Here is a 20,972-nt window from a genome sequence, read left to right as displayed (position 1 = left end):
GGGCAATCTCCTGGAGGGCAGGAATCTTGCTTGCCCTCTTTATATCTCAATGTTTAGTATAATACTTTATAGTTGGACAATAAGTTAATACATATAAGCAGCTCCAGAAAATAGATTGATATCTTGCTGGAGATCTCAAAATCATTAAGGGTTACAGCTAGGACTGAAATCCAGGTCCTCAAAAGTCCTGTCCTTTCTCACTGTAAACATCCTTCCTACTGAGAATCCTGGGGGTTCCAGGGACAAGATGCTGAGAGAAAATGGATGCAGTTCCTCCGTGGTTCTAGGAAAATAAGAAGAGTAAGTCCTGCAATCCTGGACAAGAGTAGACAGACATCATCAAAGATCATTTTACAAATACCCCGAATCGAGGGATTTTATTATAGCTGGCATTATAAAGCCACGCCACAATAGTGAAAAAGTCCTGCATCTGGTGGGAGCTCCTCTCCTGCCTCCTGGAGCTGCAAGCAGTGTGTGTGGGGAGAGAGGGAGGAGCATCACTCTGTCCTCCCCCAGGCCAGGGAGTCTGCTCACCTCCTGATCGCAGCCCACAAGACCTTGCTAATTCATATGAGCTCCCACGAGACAGAGAGGCAGCGTGGTCTGGCTGAAAGAGATATTGTCTCCATCAGCATACTTGAGTCCTGTTTTCTTCTAGATCTGCCACTGATTGGCTGTGTGATCTCATAATGCCCAGGAACCTTCTTCATGCATAACATGAAGGGATATTTAGATCTCTTTCAACTTTGAAATTCAGAAAGAGGAAAATATTTGCATTTAAAGATTGTTCAACCCTACGACCCAGCAATTGCACTGCTGGGTATTTACCTCAAAGATACAGATGTAGTGAAATGCCAGGACACCTGCACCCCAATGTGCATAGCAGCAATGTAGCCAAACTGTGGCCAAACTGTGGAAGGAGCCTCGATGTCCTTCAACAGATGAATGGATAAAGAAGATGTGGTTTATGTATACAATGGGATATTCCTCAGCCATCAGAAAGGATGAATACCCACCATTTGCTTTGACGTGGATGGAACTGGAGGGTATTATGCTGAGTGAAGTAAGTCAGTTGGAGAAGGACAATCATCATATGGTTTCACTCATACGTGGAATATAAGAAATAGTGAAAGGGATTATAAGGGAGGGGAGGGGAACTGAGTGGGAAAAACTAGAGGGAGACAAACCACGAGAGACTCCTAACTCTGGGAAACAAACAAAGGGTTGTGGAAGGGGAGGCGGGCGGGGGGTCGGGGTAACTGGGTGACAAGCACTGAGGAGGGCATTGATGGGATGAACACTGGGTGTTATACTATAAATTGACAAATCGAACTTCAATAAAAACAAATGAAAAAAAATAAAGATTGTTCAACACTTTTAAGATAAAACTGGTCCACATTCCCCAAGCTATCAAAGTAATGGCTGAATCCTCTCATGGTGCAGGTGGTCACAGACTTCTCTTCACTTGCCCATCGCTATGACCTGTGTCTCGATTACTGTTGCTTATATAAAGGTCTAACTTATTGGAAGTGCTTATCTGGAAGAAAGAACTTTAGTTGTACTCTTGGTTTTAACTATTTTCATATGTTATGAATTGGGGTAAATGATATGTTTGATTCAACTGTGTGAGATAGAACTCTTTGAAAGATGGCTGTACCAAATGAGAGGTCTGACCAGAGCCACTGCTGAGATGGAAAGGAGAGACAGAGAGATTTCCTTTTACAAACCCAGATGGTTTCCACAAACCCCACCTATCATTTACTCAAGACTGTTAATTACGGGGCACAGATTTGGACTGCTGTCTCTAGCAACCAAGCTGGTTATTAACCAGGAGAAGCAGAAAATCCTGGAAATTCACCAAGTGCTGTTTCAGGGAGGTGGTCCACCTCCATGTCCTAGATGGCTATGGACACAGACATTTCATTCTCCAAAGTCCTACACAGATCTTCATTTAATATTCACAACCACAGAAGGGGTAGAAAACATAAGATTTAATTTCCAGATTAGGAAACTGAGGATCAGAGAGAAAAAAGAACTTCCCAATATTATGCAATTGGGGATTTAAAACCATGCCTGACCCCAAGACCATGCTCTGTCTCTTTGATAATCAGATCTACCTGCTTCAAATGGCTTACTCTATCTTATCACCTACCAAACAAATCATACCCAGTTCCATCTCATGTTCTGTCTTCGCCAACCTCATGACTCCCTCTGACTCTTGTGAGTACTTTAAGGGTTACTGACCACCTGGTAAGTTTCTTGAGGTGAAGGTGCATGTTTCCTACTTTGTTTTTCATCCCAAGCCTCAGATACCGAGCTGGCACATGACTACATATTTGATAGTTAGGAACCAACACAAAATCCATAAATGACATGTTGTTCAAAGACCACAGATTCTGACTCGTGGAATGACTCTTTTCTTTGTGTCCTCAACTTCTTTTTCTCCTACGATCATGGTCATTTCCGCAAGCTCTCTTGTAGCTCTTAGGATCTCAATCAAAATGTCCTTCTACCAGAGCCTTCCATGACCACTTCACTCTCAAGTCTTACCCCTGGTTATTCCCTTTCATGCTCTCTCTTTCTCTCTCTCTTTAATTTCTCTATAAATATATTGTTCTCTGTTAAATTGCATAAACCAGAGTTCTAGGCCACCTCCTTGAATTATTCTTTCCTATGTATATGTCAGAAATACATGTTAATAAACATGGGTTTGAGTTGTTTGGGGTGTTTTTGCCTTGTTAATCTGTCTTTTATTATACAGTGTCATCTGAAGATCTATGGTTAGCAGAAGAAAATTCTTTCTTCCCCTACAGTAAGTCCTGATTGCTCGTTTGTTTTTTCCCTTTGTGCGTTTACCTGATAAGCTCCTGGTTATCCTGCTGGCCTCTGCTGTAACAACCTCTCTTTCTAGTCTCGATAGGGGTCAGTCTCAGAGTGCTGGGGTCCACATCCACTGTAGTATTGCAAATAAGTACAAAGTAAATCTTTGACTTTTTCTGCCTGGAAAAAAATCTCCGAAGATATGTGTTTGGGCATATTAAGTGTCAGTGTCTGTTGACATGCTGAAAGTCTCTTCCTTAACACCAGTTGTCACACAGATGAATGGATAAAGAAGATGTGAGATATATATATGTATATATATATATATCATGGAATATTACTCAGCCACCAGAAAGGATAAATACCTACCATTTATTTGGATGTGGATGGAACTGATTGTTCACTTATGCTGAGTGAAATCAATCAGTCAATCAGAGAAAGACAATTATCATATGGTTTCACTCATATGTGGGATATAAGAAATAGTGTAAGGGGGCAGCCCAAGTGGCTCAGCGGTTTAGCGCCGCCTTCAGCCCAGGGCGTGATCCTGGAGTCCCGGGATGGAGTCCCACATCGGGCTCCCCACAGGGAGCCTGTTTCTCCCTCTGCCTCTCTCTCTCTGTCTCTGTTTCTCATGAATAATAATTTTTTTTTAAAAAAGAAAGAAATAGCGAAAGGGACCATAAGGGAAAGGAGGGAAACTGAGTAGGGAAAAATTAGAGAGGAAGGCAAACCCTGAGAGACTCCTAACTCTGGGAAACAAACAATGGGTTGCAGAAGGAGATGAGGGTGGGGGGATGGGGTAAATGGGTGAGAGGCATTAAGGAGGGCACAGGATGAGATGAGCACTGGGTGTTACAGTATATCTTGGCAAATTGAATTTAATTAAAAATTTTTTAAATTGAATTTAAATAAAAATTTTAAAAAGTACAATAAAATTCACTATTATCATTAAAAAAACCAAACAAACGGTTGTCGCAGATCAGACACCGCCCCTATTGCTCCACTCACTTATGACGATGACCTGCGTCTAGATTACTACACTGAACATGGATTTACTTTGCTGTTTTCTCATGGCATCTCTTTTTTTTTAAATTATTTTTTTACTTAAGTATAATTAACAGTGTTAGTTTCAGGTGCACAATATGAATAATTCTATGCATTTCTCAGTGTTCATCAAGATAAATCAAGATAAATGTACTCTTAATTCCCTTTATCTATTTCACCCATAACCCCTCCCACCTTCTTTCTGGCAACCACAAGTTTGTATTTAAGATCTGGTTTTTGTTGTATCTCTTTTTTAATTTGTTTGTTTGTTGGTTTTGTTTCTTAAATTCCATAGGAGTGAAATTATATGGAATTTATCTTTCTCTTCCTGATTTGTTTCACCTAGCACCAGAATTAAATCCTAGAGGATTCTAGATTCATCCATGTTGTTGCAAATGGCAAGATTTCACTCTCTTCTAAGGCTGAATAATATTCCATTATATATATACCATTTCTTCTTTATCCATCCATGTACTGATGGACACTTGGGCACCTCCATGTCTTGGCTATTGTAAATAACACTGTGATAAATATAGAGGTGCATATATCCTTTCTAATTAGTGTTTTCATTTTCTTTGGGTAAACACCCAGTAGTAGATCATGTGGTTGTGGTAATTCTATTTTTAATTTTTTGAGGAACCTCCATACTATCTCCCATATGGGCTGCAGCAGTTTGCATTCTCACCAACACTGCGTGGAGGTTCCTTTTTCTCCACACCCTTGACAACATTTGTTATTTTTGTGTTTTTTTATTCTAACCATTCTGATTAGAAAAAAAAAGTGCTGTCTCATTATGGTTTTAATTTGCATTTCCCTAATTATTAGTGATGATGAACATCTTTTCATGTGTCCATTGGCCATCTGTATGTCTCCTTTGGATAAATGTTTTGTTTTGTTTTGTTTTTTAGGTCCTCTGCCCATTTTTTAATTAGATTGCTTGGGTTTTTTGGTGTTGAGTTGTATAAATTCTTTATATTTTGAATATTAGTCCCTTATCAGTGATACCATTTGCAAATATATTTTCCTATTTAGTAGGTTGCCCTTTTGTTTTGTCAATGGTTTATTTCACTCTGCAGAAGCTTTTTATTTCAGTGTAGTCCCAATAGTTTGCTTTTCTTTCCCTTCCATAGGAGACATACCTAGAAAAATGTTTCTGCAGCTGATATCAAAGAAATTACTGTCTATGTTTTCTTCTAGGAACTTTATGGTTTCATGTCTCACATTAGGTCTTTAATCTATTTTGAGTTTATTTTTGTGTATCGTTTAAGTAAGTGGTCCAGTTTCATTCTTTTGCTTCTAACTGTCCAATTTTCCCAGCACTGTTTGTTGAAGAGACTGTCTTCACATTGTATAGTCTTATCTCCTTTTCATAGGTTACTTGGCCATATAATCCTGGGTTTATTTCTGGGCTCTCTGTTCTGTTCTGTTGATCTATGTGTCTTTTTTTTTTTTTTTCTTTTTGCCAGTACCACACTGTTTTGATTATTGCAGATTTGTAGTGTATCTTGTAATCTGGGATTATGATGCTTCCAGCTTCATTTTTATTTTCAAGATTGCTTTAGCTATTTAAAGTCTTTTGCAGCTCCATACAAATTTTAGGATTATTTGTTCTAGGTTTGTGAAATATGCTGGTGGTATTTTGAACACTTTTTTTTTTTGAACACTTTTTTAAAAGTTTATTTATTTAAGTAATCTCTGCACCCAACATGGGGCTTAAACTCACAATCTCAATAACTAGAGTCCCATGCTCTTCTGACTGAGCCAGCTAGGCACCTCTATGCTTTGGTATTTTGATAGAGATTTCATTAAATCTGTAGAGTGCTTTGGGTAATATGGACATTAAAATAATATTAATTCTTCTAATCCATGAGCATGGAATATATTTCCATTTGTTTGTGTTATCTTCAATTTTTTTAAGTCATTGTTTTAGTTTTCAGAGTACAGGTCTTTCACCTCCTTGGTTAGATTTATTCCCAACTATCTTATTATTTTTGGTACAATTGTAAATGGGACTGTTTTGTAAAATTTCTTTTTCTGCTACTTCATTACTAATGTACATAGAAATGCAACAGTTTTCTGTATATTAATTTTGTATCCTTAACTTTACTGAATTTATTTCTCAGTTCTAGTGGTTTTTTTGATGGAGTTTTCAGGGTTTTATCTGTAGAGAATCATGTCATCTGCAAATTGTGAAACTTCTTGACCCATTTACTTGCCTTTTACTTTTTTCTTGTCTGATTGCCGTGGCTAGGGCTTCCAGTATTATGATGAATAAAAGGTGAAAGTGGACATCTTTGTCTTGTTTCTGACCTTAGAAGTAAAGCTCTCAGTTTTTCACATTGAATATCATGTTACCTGTGGATTTTTAATATATGGTCTTTATTATGTTGAGATGTGGTCTCTCTAAACCTACTTTGTTGAGAGTTTTTATCATGAGTGGATGTTGTACTTTGTCAAATGCTTTTTCTACATCTATTGAAATAATCATATGGTTTTTATCTTTTCTCTTATCAATGTGTTGTGTCATGTTGATTGATTTGCAAATATTGAACCACCCTTACATCCCTAGAATAAATCCCACTTGATTGTGGTGAATGATTTTTTTAATGTGTTGCTGGATTTGGTTTGTTAATATTTTGTTGAGAGTTTTTGCATATATGTTCATCAGAGATACTGGCTTGTAGATTTCTTTTTTTGTAGTATCTTTATTTGGTTTTGTTGTCAGGGTAATGCTGGCCTCATAGAATAAATTTAGAAGCTTTCCTTCCTCTTCTCTGTTTTTGGAATAGTTTGAGAAGAATAGGTATTAGGTCTTCTTTAAATGTTTGGTAGTATTCACCTGTGAAGCCATCTGGTCTTGGACTTCTGTTTGTTGGGAGGTTTTTGATTACCGATTCAATTTTATTACTAGTCATTGGTCTGTCAAATTTTCTCTTTCTTTGTGATTCAGTTTGGAAGGTTGTATGTTTCTAGGAATTGATCGTTCCTTCGAGGTTGTCTAGTTTGTTGGTATAAAATTTTTTATAACATTCTCATAATATTTTGTATTTCTGTGATGTCAGTTTTTATTTACCTCTTTAATTTCCAATTTTATTTATTTGAGTACTCTCTCTTATTTTCTTGATGAATTTGGTCACAGTTTTATCAATTTTGTTTAATTTTTCAAAGAAGTAGCTCCTAATTTTATTGATCTGTTGTGTTTTTTTATGTTTTGATTTCAATTTTTCTCCTGTAGTATTTATTGTTTCTTTCCTACTACTGGCTTTGGGTTTTGTTTGTTCTTTTAGTCCAGGTCCTTGAGATGTAAGGCTAGGTTGTTTGTTTGAGATTTTTCTTGCTTCTTGCATTGCCATAATCTCCTGTCTTAGAACAGCATCCTGGAGATTTTGGATTATTGTGTTTTCTTTTGCATTTGTCTCCATGTGTTTTTTAATTTCTTCTTTGATATCTTGATCAAAAGAAATTGTTTAGTAGCATGTTTTATAGCTTCCATGTATTTGTGTCCTGTCCAGAGTTTTTCTTGTGATTGATTTCTAGTTTCATACTGTTGTGTTCAGAAAAGATGCATGATATGATTTCCATCTTTTTTCATTTATTGAGACTTTCTTATGGCCTAGCATGTAGTCTATTCTGGAGAATGTTCCATGTGCACTTGAAAAAAAGTATTTATTCCACAGATTTTGGATGGAATATTCTGAATATATCTATTAGATCCATCTGGTCCAAATGCAAAGCCACCATTGCTTTCTTGATATTTAGTCTGAATGATCTACCCATTGATGTAAGAGGGGTGTAAAAGTCCATATCAACAAGAGAAAAAAAGAACCATATGATCCTCTCAATAGATGCAGAGAAAGCATTTGACAAAATACAGCATCCATTCCTGATCAAAACTCTTCAGAGTGTAGGGATAGAGGGAACATTAAAAGCCATCTACGAAAAGCCCACAGCAAAAGCATTCTCAATGGGGAAACACTGGGAGCCTTTCCCCTAAGATCAGGAACATGACAGGGATGTCCACTCTCACCATTGCTATTCAACATAGTACTAGAAGTTCTAGCCTCAGCAATCAGGCAAAAAAAAAAAAGAAATAAGAGGCATAAAATTGGCAAAGAAGAAGTCAAACTCTTCCTCTTTGCAGATGACATGATAGTGTACCTAGAAAACCCAAAGGACTCCACCCCAAGATTGCTAGAACTCATATAGCAATTCGGCAGAGTGGCAGGATACAAAATCAATGCCCAGAAATCAGTGGCATTTCTATACACTAACAATAAGACTGAAGAAAGAGAAATTAATTGGGTGCATTTACAATTGCACCCAAAAGCATAAGATACCTAGGAATAAACCTAACCAAAGAGGTAAAGGATCTATACCCTAAAAACTACAGAACACTTCTGAAGGAAATTGAGGAAGACCCAGAGATGGAAAAATATTCCATGCTCATGGATTGGAAGAATTAATATTATGAAAATGTCAATGCTACCCAGGGCAATTTACACATATAATGCAATCCCTATCAAAATACCATGGACTTTCTTCAGAGAATTAGAACAAATCATCTTAAGATTTGCGTGGAATCAGAAAAGACCCCAAATAGCCAGGGGAATATTGAAAAAGAAAACCAGAGCTGGCAGCATCACAATGCCAGATTTCAGGTTGTACTACAAAGCTGTGGTCATCAAGACAGTATGGTACTGGCACAAAAACAAACATATAAATCAAAGGAACAAAATAGAGAACCCAGAAATGGGCCCTCAACTCTATGGTCAACTAATATTCGACAAAGCAGGAAAGATTATCCACTGGAAAAAGGACAGTCTCTTCAATAAATGGTGCTGGGAAAATTGGACAGCCACATGCAGAAGAATGAAACTAGACCATTCTCTTACACCAGACACAAAGATAAACTCAAAATGGATGAAAGATCTAAACGTGAGACAAGAATCCATCAAAAGCCTAGAGGAGGGGGATCCCTGGGTGGCTCAGGAGTTTGGCACCTGCCTTTGGCCCAGGACGTGACCCTGGAATCCTGGGATCGAGTCCCACGTCGGGCTCCCAGCATGGAGCCTGCTTCTCCCTCTGCCTGTGTCTCTGCCTCTCTCTCTCTCTCTATGTCTATTATGAATAAATAAATTTTAAAAATCTTTAAAAAACAAAAACAAAACAAAATCCTAGAGGAGAATACAGGCAACTCCCTTTTTGAACTTGGCCACAGCAACTTCTTGCAAGATACATCTATGAAGGCAAGGGAAGCAAAAGCAAAAATGAATTACTGGGACTTAATCAAGATTAAAAAGCTTCTGCACAGCAAAAGAGACAGTCAACAAAACTAAAAGACAACCTACAGAATGGGAGAAGATATTTGCAAATGACATATCAGATAAAGGGCTAGTAGCCTAGATCTATAAAGAACTTATTAAACTCAATAGTAAAGAAACAAAAATCCAATCATGAAATGGGCAAAAGACATGAACAGAAATCTCACAGAGGAAGACACAGACATGGTCAACACGCACATGAGAAAATGCTCTGCATCACTTGCCATCAGGGAAATACAAATCAAAACCACAATGAGATCCCACCTCACACCAGTGAGAATGGGGAAAATTAACCTGACAGGAAACTACAAATGTTGGAGAGGATGTGGAGAAAGGGGAAGCCTCCTGCACTGTTGGTGGGAATGTGACCTGGTGCAGCCACTCTGGAAAACCGTGTGGAGGTTCCTCAAAGAGATAAAAATAGACCTGCCCTGTGACACAGCAATTGCACTGCTGGGTATTTACCCCAAAGATACAGATGCAGTGAAATGGCAGGACACCTGCACCCCAGTGTTCATAGCAACAATGTCCACAATAGCCAAACTGTGGAAGGAGCCTCGGTGTCCATCGAAAGATGAATGGATAAAGAAGATGTGGAATATTCCTCAGCCATTAGAAACGACAAATACTCACCATTTGCTTCAACGTGGATGGACCTGGAGGGTATTAAGCTGAGTGAAGTAAGTGAATCGGAGAAAGACAAACATTATATGGTCTCATTCATTTGGGGAATATAAAAAATAGTGAAAGGGAATAAAGGGGAAAGGAGAGAAAATGAGGGGGAAATATCAGAGAGGGAAACAGAACATGAGAGACTCCTAACGTGGTGGAAGGGGAGGTGGGCGGGGATTGGGGTGACTGGGTGACGGGCACTGAGGGGGGCACTTGACCGGATGAGCACTGGGTGTTATGCTGTATGTTGGCAAATTGAACTTCAATTTAAAAAAAAAAGACTGTTCCCTTTGTTGTTATGTAGTGTCCTTTGTCTTTTGTTACAAATGGACTTTGTTTTAAAGTCTATTTTGTCTATTATAAATATTGCTATTCCATCTTTCTTTTTGCTTCCATTTGCATGATAAATGTTTTTTCATTCCTTCACTTTCAATCTGCATGTGTCTTTAGTCTGAAGTGAGTTTCATATAGGCAGCATATAGATAAGTCTTACTTTTTTAAATCTATTCAATCACTCTGCCTTTTGATTGGAGCATTAATCCATTTACATTCAAAGTGATTATTGATTGGTATGTACTTACTGCTGTTTTGTAACTTGTTCTGTGTTGTTTTTGTAGTTTCTCTCTGTTGCTTTCTTCTCTTGTTCTTTCTGTTGTGAATTAAAGACTTTCTTGAGTGATATACATGCATCTTTATTTTCTGTACATCTATTACAGATGTGTGTCTGTGGTTACCATTAGGTTCATATAAAACATCTAATGTATATAACAGTATAGATGAAACTGATGGTCACTTAAGTTTGAACCCATTCTAAAAGCACTACATTTTTACTCCCCCTCTTATGTTTTATGTATATGGTATCGTCCTTTACATTCTTTTATTCTGTGAATCCCTTGACTGATTTTTATAGATATAAAGGATTTTAGTGCTTTCATGCTTTATCCTTTGTAGTGGTATTATAGATGATTAATCTACTACTTTTATTATATTTGCATTTACCTGTGAAATTTTTTCCTTTCCTAACTTTTTTACTCCTGATTATGGTCTTTTCTTTCCACCCAGAGAATTCCCTATAACATTTTTTGTATGGCTGGTGTAGTGGTCATGAACTCTTAACTTTTGTTTATCTGGGAAACTCTTCATCTCTCCTTCTATTCTGAATGATAGCCTTGGTATAGGTAGAGTGTTCATGGTTGCAGGGTTTTTTTTCCTTTCAGCACTTTGAATATATCATGCCACTTTCTTCTAGCATGCAAAGTTTTTGCTGAAAAATCCACAAATAGCTTTATGGAGGTTCCCTTGTATGTAACTATATTCTTTTCTCTTGCTGCTTTTAAAATTGCCTACTACTACTTTTCATCATTTTAATTATTATGTGTCTTATCGTGGAGCCCCTTGGGCTGATTTTGTTGGGGTCTCTCTCTGCCTCCTGGATCTGGATGTCTGTTTCCTTGCCCAGATTCAGGAAATTTTCAGGTATTATTTCTTTAAATAAATTTTCTGCCCCCTTTTCTCTCTTCTCCTGGGATCCCTATGATATGAATGTTACTGTGCATGATGATGTCACTGAGTTCTTTTAACTTATTCTCATTTGTTATTATTCTTTTTTCTTTTTGCTGTTCAGCTTGGTTGCTTTCCATTCCCCTATCTTCCAGCTCACTGGTGTGTTCTCACACCTCCTCTAATCTGCTAGATTCCCTCTCATGTATTTTTAATTTCACCTCCGAGTTCTTCATCTCTGATCTGTTCTTTTTTATATTTTCTTTTTTTTTTTTTTTTTTTTTTGAGAGAGAGAAAGAGAGACAAAGAGAGAGTGGGAGTGGGAGGGGCAGAGGGAGAAGGAGAGAGAATCTTAAACAGGTTCCTTGCCCAGTACAGAGCCCAAGGCAGGGCCCAATCCCATGACCCTGAGATCATGACCTGAGCTAAAATCAAGAGTTGGATGCTTAACCAACTGAGCCATCCAGGCACCCTACTTTTTTATGTTTTCTATCTTTTTAAGTCTCACTGATGTCCTCCACTCTTTTCTCAATTTCAGTGAGTATCTTTTTTTTTTTTTTTTTTCCCAGTGAGTATCTTTATGACCATTACTTTGAATTCTTTATCTGGTATATCTGGTATGTTGTCTAGCTTTGTTTCATTTAGCTCTTTTGCTATAGTTTTGTCCTGCCTTTCATTTGGGACACATTCCTTTGTCTCCTCTTTGTCTTAACTTTCTGTATTTGCTTCTTTTTAAAAAGATTTTATTTATTTATTCATGAGAGACACACAGAGAGAGAGAGGGGCACAGACACAGGCAGAGGGAGAAGCAGGCTCCATGCAGGGAGCCCGACATGGGACTCGATCCCGGGTCTCCAGGATCACACCCTGGGCTAAAGGCAGCACTAAACCGCTGAGCCACCTGGGCTGCTATCTGTATTTACTTCTATCTGTGAGGAAAATCAGCTGTGTCTGCTGATCTTGAAAGTAGTGGCCTTATGAAGAAGAGGTCCTGTGGTGCCCTGTAGCACAACATCACCTGTTCACCAGAACCACATGCTTCAGGAGTGTCTCCTGTTTGTGTTGAGTGCATCCTGAGTGGGTTGAGTGAGCTACTATTGTAGCTGAGCCACATTTGCCTTTAGTCTAGTCACCTTCAGTAGCCCACTCTGTCTTTGGTAGGCACACTTGGCAAGGTTTGGTGCCTGTGCTGTTAAGGGGCCAATCTGGGGCTTCTGTAAGCTTGTAGTTGGATGATGTCAGCCGTCAGACCAGATGCCTGCCCTCAGCCCATCTTCTGGGGCTGTGGCACCACTGATTGCAGGATATTCTTGGTGGCTTGTCCACCAAGAGGCTTCTGTTGGTGGGCAGGTTGGCAGCCAGACCAGATACCTACCCCTAATCTGTCTACTGGGACTGCAGTCAAACCGTTGTGTGTGGTTATCTTCCCCTCCCCCCAGGGAAGGAGTCACTTTGGAGGGACACCTGCTTAGTGAGGTGACTTGAATGGGACAGATACACAGACGAACACTGGGGCAGCAGAGCTGTGGTGTTAGCAAGATGGGTGGAGGGTGTTCACACTGGTTTCCAGAAATGTCCGTCTATCTAGGTGGGGACAAGGGGGGTTAGATGGGGAGAAATGGCCACTGCCAGTTCTTTTGTTCTTGGAGAAGTCTCCTAAAGATCCCTACCCCCTCAGTACACATTCTGAGGTTAGTAAATAAACATTCACATATACCATAGGTGATTTTCAAACTGCTGCTGCTAATGCTATATCTTGGTGGAGTTGTTTGTTACACTTTTTCTTTAAGAAGGGATACTCCGTTTCCTATCACCCTCCAGCTTTTCCAGAGCTAAACCACACTGATTTGTAGAAACTCACAAAGCTATGCCCCACTGGTTTTCAAAACCAAATGTTATGGAGATTTGTCTTCCCCTGCAGGTCCCCTGTGTCTGGGGTGCCTGGTATGGGGTCTACTCCTCACATTTCTCCATGCTTGTGGCATTCTTCCTGTTTGTGGTTAGTCCCTTCAGGAGTTTGGTTCCTGACCATGTCTTTGCCCCTCTTACAATTAACCATGGAAAGTCTGTTCTGTCAGGCTTCAGGTCATTTTCTGAGTTGGTTGCACTGATGTGAGTGTTATCTAGATGCAGCTGTGAGTTGAGATGAACTTAGGAACATCCTACTCTGGCACGTTTTTCTTTTTTTCTTCTTTGTAGAATTTACTACAACATGTAATGATGTGCTCATTTGCATATCTACCTGTTTATCTCCCTAGAACATAAACCCACAGAGGTCAGGGATCATGTGCATTTTGTTCACCAGAGACTTAAAATGTATTTGTTGAATGAATGATAGAGTGACTTCCATGATCTTCAATCTCTAAGGACCAGCTACGTATGTAGTGATGAGGGGCCCAAATTAGAAATGAGAGAACAAGGGACACCTGGGTGGCTCAGCGGTTGAGTGTCTGCCTTCAGCTCAGGGCATGATCCTGTGGTCCCAGGGTTCGAGTTCCATATCGGGCTCCCTGCATGGAGCCTGCTTCTCCCTCTGCCTCTCTCTCTGTGTCTTTCATGAATCAATAAATAAAATCTCAAAGAAAAAAAAGAAATCAGAGAACCAGACCCCTAGTTCAGGCCTAGTTACCCATATGTTGAGTGATACATCCACAAACTCTTCCTTGGCCTCCATTTTTCACTTGCAGAGCAAGGATAGTATTTCCAGTCCCACATATTCTCAGAGGCTGTTAGGTGAAGAAGGTGGGATAATTTTATATTTACCTTGTTTTATATTTACCTTGTTAATGCTAAAGCCTGATATAAACATGATGAATTATGGGTCCCTTGGTGGGGGGGGACAGGGGTGGTTCACATCTCTTTTTTTCAACTTCATTTTTTGGTGAATAGGTCATACAAATACATCAAAAATATTAACAGAGGCACTTGGGTGGCACAGATGGTTAAGTGTCTGACTTTTGATTTCAGGTTGAGTCCTGATCTTGGAGTTGTGAACTCAAGCCCCATGTTGGGCTCCACACTCAGCACAGAGCCTGCTTAAGATTCTCTCTCCTCCCTCTGCCCATCCTGCTCGTGCTCGCTCTCTCTCTCTCTCTAAAATAAATAAATAAATCTTTTTAAAAAATATCAAAATATATAGAAATATATACAGTGACAATCCTCCACTCCTCTGTTCCCTATCTTTCCAGTCCCAGTCTCAGCAAAACTTTACTACTGGTTTCTTTTATAGCATTCCAGAGTTCCTTTATTCATATACAAGTGAATATTTCCCCCACAGGATTTTGTCTTATACCTGCAAGTTTTCCAGCTGCCTTGTCCTCCTGTGCCCAACACTGAGTAAGTCAGTGTTGTTGTTGATGAAATTGATTAACAGGTATTGTAACAAAAAATTGGGCAAGAAAGAATATGATTTTGTGGTGTGCTTTAAGGAAGGCGATGCACATGCTGAATACGGACCGTTGCAAAGAAGAGTTTGCTTTTGTCTTTCCTGCTGTATTCCAAGACCAATTCCTACATCTGGGCCTTTGTTTTGTTTTGCTTTTCATCTGTTTTTTAATGGATGTAGCAGTTTGTTGGGAAATCTTGATTCATTGATGGTTACAAGGAAAAAATTAGTTACTTCATGAAAAGGTCTTGGAAAAGTGCCTGGCACAAAGACAGAACCTAGAAATTAATATCACATGCACTCTTACCTCCTAGCCACAATTCACCTCAGATCACCTGTTAATCCTATCCACCCAAAATTCAGATGGGGAAGTCCTAAACTCTAGAACATCAGAATATGATTGTATTTGGAGATGATCTTTAAAGAGATAACTAAGTTAAATGAGGTCATATGGGTGGGTCCTAATCCAATATGACTGGTGTCCTTATAGGAAAAGATAAGGACACAGACTCACACAGAAGAAGACTGTATGACAACACAGTGGGAAGTGGCCACCTGCCAGTCTAGGAGAGAGGCCTCAGAAGAAACCAAACCTGTGGACACCTTGGTCTTAGACTTCCAGCCTCCAGAAATGTGAAATAACAGGGGTGCCTGGGTGACTCAGTCAGTGAAGCTTCTGCCTTCGGCTCAGGTCCTGATCTCAGGATTCTGAGGTCAAGCCCTGCATCCGGCTCCCTGCTCATCGGGGAGCCTGCTTCTCTCTTTGCCTTTCCTCCCTGCTTGTGTGCTCTCGCTCTCTCTCCCTCTCAAATAAAATCTTTTTTTTTTTTTTTTTAAAGGTACGAAATAACGAATTTCTACTGTTTAAGCCACCCCTCTGTGGGACTTTGTTATGGTAGCCCTACCAAACTAACACACCTGCTCAGCGCCTCATTTCTCAGACATATTAAACTAGAGATGTGTCCTTGTTTTGTTTTTTAGAGCCAGGCCATATGCCACCATGAGACACAAGACTCCATCAGCCACCTGTGAAGGAGTTTCTGCCTAGAAGGAGGGACAGGAGGAGGATGCACCCCAAGCCGGACCTCACGGCATCTACCCCAGGAGCTCTCCAGGTGTGGCCAGGGATTGAAACCAACTTCCTGGCCAACTCTTCTAAGATGTGTGTGCAGAGCTGAGCAGCCACAGCCCTGCTGTGGGGAGAAGCTGACCCTCAAGGCGAGGACAGAGAGCGGACACCTGCAGGGGTCCCACCCAGTGTCGCACCTTCACCCCTACACCTCTGACATCATCCCCACCTCTGTCTCCCTGAACTTGGATTCCTTGGCTAACCCATCCCACTTTTGTTCTAAGTTCATTGGAGGTGGTTTGTGACATTTGCAGCATAGAGGGTCCTGATTATTATAGTCTCTACAGAATAAGATCCTAACTCTGTGGCAGCTCCTGGTGAATAGCTGCTGGCCAGGCTCCTCCCTCTCCCTCTCACTGCTGCCTCTCCCTAGGGCAGGAATGCTCCAGGCCCCAGGGAGGGCAGGAGGTGGGAGGCAGGGGTCTTCTTTCACCACTGAGTCTCCAAACAGGCCTCCCAGCAGAACTGCCACCCTCAGCTGTGCACCCACCAGGACTTTCCTACTTGTGACTTGGCTCAAGTTCCCCACACAGAGGCTGAACCTCCCTCCTCTGAGCTTCCCTGGTCACATGGGTGTGCATGCATCTCTCAACCCCGGGCTGCTCAAGGCCAAGTCCTGTGTAGTCCCCAGCTCTGCATTCTCAAACCCGCTGGGCTGCCCAGTGCTTGTGGTTCAGGTAATCAGCTAGAGGAGTCTGCGTGGCTCCCAGCTTGTCCTCAGTGGTTCAGCCCTCAGCTCTCTGGAATCCAGTAGTGCTCGCAGAGGTGCAGCCTACAGGTCAGTATTGAGTGTCTCTTACGACTTGCTGCTGCAGAGTCAAGTGGGATCCAGACTGAGGCCAAGCCTGTGAAGCTGATCATAGTTAAAATGCCTTTGCAAAGTGGTCACTTGAGCAGCTCTTACTGAAGGCCAACAGAATGGGCTGCCCCTGGCCCTGGGGCTCACTGCTCTTGCTGGGCTGACTAGAGTCCAGCACGTGGCTATGGCAGGCCAGGTGGGGGCCAGTTACATTTATAAAGTCACCTGCCCCAGTGGTCCAAGGAATTGGCTTTGGTCAATCCTGGGCTGGTGGGGGTGGGGGTCAGAGTCATCACGGTGCTTTTGGGCAGCATTTGTGCAATGGCCCAGAGCTAGACACCAGGCTTCGCAGACCAACCCTGCCCTCCGTGAGCTGTGTGTCTTCAGGCAAGTGTCCTAACTTCTCTGAGTCTTTCATCACCTGCTGGCCAGGGAGAAGAGGTCACCAAGTTGTTTATTTAACAAAACAAAATGGTGATATGCTTAGGAATGCATGAAATACTATGCTTGAAAATGTTTTCTTCTAACACCTTAGAGATTATCGTTTTCAGTTGGTTTGCTTGTTTGCTTTTCCTTGAGCATATTTAATGCCAGGAGTTGGGCTTCCTCTGCCCACCTTCTCATGCTCCAACCTCCCCTGGGTGATCCCAAACCTGCTTGCTGCCCCTCCCCACATCCCACACAACCTGTCATATCTGACCCCTCTTCTCTTCTGTCCACCAAAACTTTCTGTTCCCACTTGTACCTTGAGCCTCCCTAATGCTACACTTCTTCCCTTCCCATCTTGATCCCATGATTCTCAGTCCTGGAGTTGAGGAGTCACACGTCTCTGAAGTGACTGCTCATTTCAGGGCATGTGCAGCTGAGTCACTTTCATTACAGTGAGAATGAGATCAGAGGAGACGGGCAGACCAGGATATGCCCCTTACCACCAGTGGTCCCCCATCACCATCCTGAAACCGTTGGCAGCAGCACTGTTCCCTGCTCCGTGCTGGTGGAATCTTCTGGATACTGGGCTAAGAGCTCACATGCATATTTTATTTCACTTTTTCTCAGTAGCCCTGTGAGTTGATCACCTAGGTTGGACATGAAGAGCCATGGTTATCAGCAAGGCTGTGTTTAAAACAGTGAGGCACAGTACTTGTCCATCCCACACAGGGCCCAGAGAGACCCGTTTCTGGCCTCAACAGCTTGACGCTGGGCTAATTCCTCCTGTGGGGCTTCCACATGCGCCAGAAAGCTACCTGGCTCAGCCATGTACTCAGCTTGCTTACAGGAGAGGGCTCTGGTTGTGTGCCCTTTGGTGGAGGGCTCTCACTGCATTATCATGGGAGATTGTCCTGAAGCTTGGTTTGTTGGGTTTGTCTAAGCAGAAGGCCAGCAGTGTTCCCCTGACCCAGATATGCTGAGGCAGCATGTGGTGGACCGGCCGGGGCTGCTGTGGCCATGGTGTGGCATTGTGCTTTTACTGTGGGCAGAGGGGAGCAGCTCACCTACCCACAAGCTCCTTCATTTAGTTGTGCCTCGAACTGAATTAGATCTCCCCTAAAATTCATGTGTCAAAAACCTAACCCCCAATGTGACAGTATTTGGAGTTGGAGCCTTTGGGGGCTAACTGGGTTAGGAGAGGTGATGAGGGTGGTGCCCTCATGATAGGATTAGTGCCCTTATAAGAAGCACCAGAGAGCTTGCTTTCACTCCAGCATATAATGATGCAGCAAGCAGGTGACTATCTGCAAATCAGGAGGGGTCCTCTCCAGGAAGACTTCCCACTGTGCTGGCACCCTGATCATTGGCTCCCAACCTCTGGACCTGTGAGAAAAGAACTTTCTGTGGTGTAAACCACATAGTCTGTGGTACCTTGTTCTGGCAGCCAAAGCAAACTAATACAGTTAGTTTCTTTATTCTCGGTCCAATACGAGGGATCGTGATTGCTGTTAGAATTATTATTCCTGGTGTTGTTACACATTTTTTTAAAAAGATTTTATTTATTTGACACAGAGAGGGCAGGAGAGGGAGCACAAGCAGGGGGAGAGGGAGAAGCAGACTCCCTGCCGAGCAGGGTGCCATATATGGGACTCAATCCCAGGACCCTGGGATCACCACCTGAGCTAAGGCAGGAGCTTATCCAACCGAGCCACCCAGGCGCCCCTTGTTTCACGTTTTGAGAGCACAACTGGCAAGCGTTTTGTTGGGGTTTGCTGCTAGTTGGTCTGGCACCAAGTTGAAATTCTCTATCTCCTCCGGAAGGGTGGGTCTGCTCCCAGGGCACCGGACCAAACGGAGGCCCCAGCTGCTGAAGGCTGGCCCCGGCCCCGCCCCCAGCCTGGCCCCGCCCCCAGCCGGCCCCGCCCCCAGCCGGCCTTCCTCCTCTCTCCCTCTTGCCCTGGTCTCCAAACAGGACGGTGGTGGAGGCCGCTCCCTGGCACCGTGGGCAGGGAGCTCATTCTTCCTTCTCCAAGTACAAAGCATCACTATGCTCTGCTCACAGGAAGAATGCAGATGAGGCTCTGGGTGTGGCCAAGCCTGGGGCCCCAAGAGCTGGCCTGCAGTTTTTTGTTCTGTGGCGTTTATTTTCCCTTTCAGCAGACGGGACCTAAAACTTCTCATACACCGCAACGGGGACATTGCAACCGACTGGGTGACGAGAGCCCTTGATTCAAAGACTGCGTAACGCTCAGCGTTGCGCGGGAAAAGTGGACCTGCCCGGAGAGATACGGATCACACGTGAAAGAAAAGTTCTTTTGTTGAAGTTTTCCCAAACGGACAAGAATCCTAAAAATCCACATGACTAACGTTAACTGGTTGTGAAGCCGAAGCTCCCCTGAACTTCAGTAATAAAACCAGTATTTGGTCAATCATGCCAGAGAAAAGAATGACTTTCCTATTGTCCCCATAGAAGATTACACTGCAGAGTCATTTTAGGTGAAGAGGCAGAGACAGCCAGGAAACAGAGGGAGCCAAGGACTTAGGGATGCCTCACGTGAGCAGTTCGTGGAATTACTGCGTTCTTCTGGATTTTGTGATATTCGTGGTACTGCCCAGCTTCTTAAAATTTGCAATGTGTTCTAAATAAATACTCACTTTAATTTTGTATTTGTAGTTTTGTTTTCCTTTAAAGAGGGTCCCCAACGCTGAGGAAGCTTCAGGACCCACGAAACCCGTCTCCAGCCCAGAGTCTGGAGCTGCTTTCTCAGAATGACTTGGAAGGCACACCCCTCACCCTTCGCCCGTCTGTCCTGCGGCCCTGGCCCTGGCTGCCTGCAAGCCTTCCCGCAGAGCTCCCTGGGACAGATTCCAGCCACGCTCAGTGGCTGAACGTGTGTGCCCGGGAGACCTGTGGTATGATCCTGACAGCTAATTTCCCCTGCTGTGCATGAACCTTCCTCCACTGGAAATAGGGTGTGGTTATTCTCAGGCCTCGAGACATATGAAGTGCCATGAGTGGCACTGGCTGTCTCTTCTGCGTGTTTTCTGGAGATGATAATGGGATATGAAGAAGAATGTGGAGCAATGCAGGCAGCTTAAGTGTCTTTCCAAGAACTCCTGGAAAGAACTGGATCTAGTTTCCCCCCTGAAGCTTGAGCAAACCACTGAAAATTACTCCCTCGGAGCAGAGTATGATGTTGACATGCTTTGGGGGTATTCACTAGAGTAAATTTTTCATTCTGTTTTTAAGTAAGTAGGCAATACTCCATGCTCTTGACCTGGGTGAGCCCCAATTTGTACTAAATTCCCTTTTTACCCTAGATCCTCTTAGTACCAAAGTTACAGTGAGATTATTGAATCATAATAAGAGCATTTCTGAGCAACCCTGTGAGGGTTGCACCATCTGCCTGTTTGCTTAGATATGGGCTAAGGATTGTTCTAAATTATTAGTTACAAATTATCCCACTGTGGCTACCTAACTGAATTAAAATCTACTATGCTTCATATTGGGAGGGATGAAACATTCTGATGCAGTTTTATGGAGATAGTTGTGGCACAAGCTGAAGTTACTAAAAACCACTGAATTGTACACTTAAAATGGGTGAATTTTAAAATCTACCTATTTGGTGAATCTGATAAAGTTGTTTTAAAAAATTGATATGGGACACCTGGGTGGCTCAGTTAAGCGTCTGCCTTCAGCTGGGGTCATGATCCAGGCTCTGAGCTCAGCAGGGAGGCTGCTTCTCCCTCTCTCTCTTCCCCTCCCCCCCATGCTTGCTCTCTCAAGCATGCAGTATCAGTCTCTCTCTCTCAAATAGATAGATAAAATCTTTAAATTTTTTGATATGCTTTACAGTCTTTTTTTTTTAA

The 20,972-nt window shown here is 42.1% G+C and overlaps 1 long non-coding RNA gene across 1 annotated transcript; it reads left to right on the top strand.

Annotated features, from left to right (window-relative positions):
- Window positions 1-714: 714 nt before the first annotated feature.
- Window positions 715-19,767, top strand: LOC111095429. The gene is made up of 3 exons (XR_005357520.1): window positions 715-1,063; window positions 15,727-16,652; window positions 19,263-19,767. It is a non-coding gene; the product is annotated as an uncharacterized LOC111095429 (long non-coding RNA).
- The last annotated feature ends 1,205 nt before the right edge of the window (window positions 19,768-20,972 follow it).

Source organism: Canis lupus, chromosome 4, assembly GCF_011100685.1.
Source record: "Canis lupus familiaris isolate Mischka breed German Shepherd chromosome 4, alternate assembly UU_Cfam_GSD_1.0, whole genome shotgun sequence".
NCBI lineage: Eukaryota > Metazoa > Chordata > Mammalia > Carnivora > Canidae > Canis > Canis lupus.
This window is presented reverse-complemented; position numbering and strand designations above follow the sequence as displayed.